This window comes from Lactuca saligna, chromosome 4, assembly GCF_052625555.1.
Source record: "Lactuca saligna cultivar CGN05327 chromosome 4, ASM5262555v1, whole genome shotgun sequence".
Lineage (NCBI taxonomy): Eukaryota > Viridiplantae > Streptophyta > Magnoliopsida > Asterales > Asteraceae > Lactuca > Lactuca saligna.
In genome coordinates, this window is record NC_136420.1 from 263,501,799 (window position 1) to 263,506,890 (window position 5,092).

The 5,092-nt window shown below is 34.9% G+C and overlaps 1 non-coding gene across 1 annotated transcript; it reads right to left on the reverse strand.

Moving 5' to 3' along the window:
- Positions 1 to 4,683: 4,683 nt before the first annotated feature.
- Positions 4,684 to 4,790, reverse strand: LOC145044511 (small nucleolar RNA R71). The gene has a single exon (XR_013681458.1). It is a non-coding gene; the product is annotated as a small nucleolar RNA R71 (small nucleolar RNA).
- Positions 4,791 to 5,092: the final 302 nt, after the last annotated feature.

Sequence of the window (5,092 nt, forward strand, 5' to 3'; positions counted from 1 at the left end):
TTGATAATCTTTTATCAAGGCTTCTTGAACTTATACACCTTTGCCTTAGATAGTTCATATGTGTGTCTAAACAATTAATACTAATTTCCAACCCTCACAAGTCAAATCATGGAAAGGGATACCGTAACCATAATCGAATTTGAGAATGCAATTTTACAATCACTATCTTTTTAAAATCTTTCTTAGTGAAAGCATTTCCTCACAATCATTTTCATGAAGGAGGAAATCTTATGACACTTAGATTTAAACGGTGTATGTGTTCCTATCCATGTGAATTTGTTAAAACCAAAGTTTACGACAAATTCAAACTCATATGGACCGAACTTTCTTAATCTTGATTTCTTGCCTTATGGTAGTACCGCTGCCCACCATGTCTTCCAAGTAGTTAAGCAGTTCACCTTTGTCTATCAAAATACTTTCCATTGATTAAGGTCCTTGCCTTTTATGCATTCAAACGAGAACTCATAGGACTCATATGCACAATTAACTCAATTGGAATGGCATAGAAAACAAAATAGTGTCAACACGATAGGTTGTAAACCTCAACTCGTGTGCTAGTGATGATCGATAAGGTTTATTTGATTTGTTCTTGAAACCTTTCATGACCATTAAGACTCCCACTGACTCCTTGACATATAAAATTCTCTTGTCAATAAACATTTCTTGACAACCAAATATTCAAGAGTTAGTGTAGTTTTTATCAAAACATAACACTTCATAAAATGGTCCTGGTTGGTCTTTGTCTTATCCAAGACATCAAAAATTTCCACATTTGATGAATGTTAAAAAAACCTTCTTAATACTTGTCACTTATTGCCACAATTTTAACTTTAAGACTTGTTATTGGAACGAAGTATGATAGACTTTTTGATTTAACCATTTCTTCAATTCTTGATTCCTCTTCTTAGACATACAATTGTACTAAGACTCACTTAGAGGATCAATTGAGATATGGTTCTTAATCATTAAGACCTATCATAAAGCATAAAAGGTACTCTCCCTTCTTCTTAGAATGGAGAAATTTTTATCTTTCTGCCTACTTGATTCTTCTTATTCGTTTTGCAAGAGGTTAATTGAATTAGTAATTTGATTAACTATTATTACAAGTGTTGTTTGATACAAACTTAAACACTAAGAAGCATGTTAGTTTAACCAATTGATCGCTGTTTGAATCGACTTGTTTGCTAAAGGATTAGTAATAGCGAATGTGAATCTAATCATTTTAGAAATCGGTGAACATGAATAAATGAATTTTTGTATGCATTTGTATATTCTTTTAAGGTGTAATTTGTCTAAACCAATGTACCTGAAGAGATTTGTCTTCCTGTCAGTTTATTGAGAATTGCTATTAGTTATTCGTTTGAGATTTAATAAGCACTTTTTTATTCCTTCTGTATGTTTTGTAACCTATAATCAAATATTTTAAATTAATTTAATACCGTTCCCCTTGTGTTTGATACCCTTGCTTATCAAAGTTATAATATACTCGATCGGGTTCACTGCATGTAAGGTGTGGTTTAGATGCGATAAATTAGGAATTGTAAATAAAAAACTAGTGCATTAAATACTTCACATCAAATTCCGAGTCTTTGTGACACTTGTTGATATGCATGTATGTGCTTGTTGTCTTTGTGACTCTTGTTGATAGGACTGTATGTTGATTGTATGTGCGATGAAATGGACTCGAGGGTGAAATAGACTGTACAATTGGAAAATAGCGATTGAGTTGAAATAGACTCCGAAATGAAATTGAACCTGGGGTGAAATAGACCCCTACAACTTCAAACTAATATGTATGTATGGTATGAGGTATTTTGGGGATCACACTAAGCTTTGTGCTTATGGTTTTATATTTATGGTTTTAGGTACTTTCGATTCCAAGGGGAAGAGCTTGACATGATTATATCGCATCCACCCGTGTTTCACATGATTTGACTTGTTTTGTGCTCTAATAATTACAAGACATGTTTTTACAATCTGATGAGATTTCTAATTGAATGAATGGTTGTTTTGATTGATTTAAAGAAAACATTTCACTTATAATTTTCAGGATGTTACACTGAGGGAACCATCTCCTCCGGACGCACCACCTATGAGGCCAAAAATACCTCCATCTTCTGCTAAATACATAAAGAAACAACAAAGCTATCGGTTGAGTACGTTGTGCTTCAGGAGATGGCTGCATAGTTTTTTTCTAATAAAAATGTAGTCCGTTGTTGTTTTATGATGTCCATGCAAGGAATGTTCTTCCTAAACCTTCAGTCTCAATTGTAGAATTATGAACTAGGAGGAGGCTTTTGCTCCTGTAATACTACTCATAAAGTTTCTTAGTCCTTCTATTAGCCTGATATGTGCATAATTAGTTAATTATTTAGTATACATTTTTAATCATTTTTAATTAATTATGTGAATAATGTGGACAAAAGATACTTAAAATGGTTTGAATTTTGTTTTCAGTTCAGAAGACATGCTTGGGAGTGAAAGGGAGCAAGGGAAAGCAATTGAAGACCAAAGAATGAAGATGAGGGACAAAAGCCCATCTACTCGGTGAGTACATGAGTCTACTCGGCGAGTTCATAAGAATATTCCAGAAGATAGCTATGATTCCTGATTCAAGACGGATAACTATGCACCTACTCGGCGAGTTGGTCTTGCTACTTGCCGAGTACACCCTGTTTTGAGATATCTATAAAAATTGAGTCTTTATCCAATGGGACAATTTTTCTGGCGATTTTTGAAGGTCAAGCTGCGATTAAGAACCCTAGAAGACGCTGAGGAATTCTAATCTTCAATCTTTTGAAGAATTCAAGCAACTAGGTTAATCCTACCACTTAGATTTAGGAATTTACTATGTTTGGTCTAGTTAAACTTGTTTTTGTGTTTGTTTTTACTGTAACTATGAACTAAATATGTTTTTGTTTGTGTTTGGGAATACCAAGGAACTCCTATGGTTTAATTCTTAGTTTTTGTTTGATTGTTTATTAGTGATCTATTAAATTAAGTTTGTTAAAGAACCTTATGCACTAATCACTACTATTTTCTATTAATTGGAAGACAATTAGGCTGCATGAACATCTCTTAGTTGTTAACCTCATATGTCTATGTGAACATTAAACCATATGCTTAGGAGTAATGATTATGAAACTAAGATTAATAAGACAATAGGAAGATTAATGTGTGAGCTTGTTTGAGAAACCATCAAACAAGAGGTTAATTGAATTAGTAACTTAATTGACCACTACAAATCTTATTTAATCCAAATCATTAATCTAGGGAATTAATTAGTTTAAACACTTGATCACCGCTTAAATTAGTTAATTGTCTAAGGGTTAGCAGTAATGAACATGAACCTAACCACTATAATTGGTAGCCAATAACAATTAATCTATCATAAATACAAATAACCATAGGAGTGAATTGGTTGAACCTAAATAGAAACATCTTTATCAAATTTGGTGAATTAGTTGTTTGCTTTAGTTATTTAGTTAATTAAGTGTGCCTAAGTTTCTAGTCTTGCAAAACTAGAAGAAACCCATTTACTTTCATTAATTGTTTTAGTTAAAATTAGTTATTAGTTTAATTTTCCGTTCCCTGAGTTCGACACCTTACTTACTAATTTATACCACTAAAAGACAGGTTCATTGCCTTTGTGTGCTAAATTTATTAATAAAAAGTAGGGATAAAACAAGTGCATTTTACACACATCAAGTTTTTGGCGCCGTTGCCGGGGAACGGTTCTAAATAATTAATCTAATTCCTAATTTTTTCGATCCTTTGTGTGAGTTTACTTGCATAGAGTTCATTTATTGCAATTTAGTATTTAGTAATTAGGTTTTAGCATCTGTTTTAGTTTTAATATTAAGTTTAAAATTTTTCAAAATCACACTGATACTCGCCGAGTGCAGTCGCACGTACTTAGCGAGTACCAGTTTATTTAGCAGTTAATTTTCATTTTTTTAGTACATTTTTTTTGTTCTTTTTACGCTTTTATTCTATTTATTAAGGACTTTCATGACCAGAGGATCAAACACCCCACTGGTACCCCTGTTTGAAGATCTCGAATCTGCATTGAAAAGGAACAAAGGAAAGGACGTGGAGAGTTCAAGTACACCAAAGAAGTCGCCTTTGTCCAATTTGAAGACTGTTTTTGGGAAAAAGAAGAGCAGTAAATCAGGAGCATCCAGTGCCTCTTTGATAATCGAAGATCCAATTCAAGAAGATATCGAGTATGAGACCGAGGAAGAAGAGGAGCCTACATACGAGCACGAAACCGAGTCCGAGGAAGAGTTAGATTTCACAATGGCTAACACTGATGAAATCCCCATGGGAGAATGGGAAGAAGAGGATGCGCGGCGACACTGGCCCGGGACTTGTGCAACCCGCAATTCCCGCGACTGCTACCTTCGAGCTAAAGGGTCATATCCTAGCTTCACTTAAAGAAATACCTTTTTATGGAAAAGATCATGAAGATGCCTACAAGCATTTGGATGAAGTCAATGATGTAGCTGATTACTTCAATATTCCAAATGTACCCCGCGAGACTCAACTACTTTGTATGCTTCCGGTGACATTCAAGGGTGCTGCAAAAGACTGGCTCAAGTCATTCCCCCTGGATCAGTCACCACTTGGGCCAAGATGAAGGAATAATTCATTGATCACTTTTGCCCACCTTCTAAGATAGCCAAGTTGAAGAAGAACATTGCAAACTTTGAACAACAAGCTGGAGAGTCGCTATATGAAGCATGGGAGAGGTACAAGAGCTTACTAAGAAACTGCCCACACCATGATCTAAACAGCCAGCAAGAAGTCTCCATCTTCTATGATGGAGTCAATGTCACAACCAGACAGTTACTAGACTCGCAAGGCCCACTTACAAAGAAGCCGCCCCCGGTGATTAAAGAATTGATTGAAGAATTCTTTAAACACTCTAGAGAATACCATAACCCTAGACATGATGTCACTAGGGGAGCCGCTTATGCTGCTACTGAAGACTTATCCGCAGTCATGGCTATGCTAAAAACCATGGATAGGAGAATGGATAAAATGGATCAAACGATCCATGCTATTCGGGTGGGTTGTGAAAACTGTAATG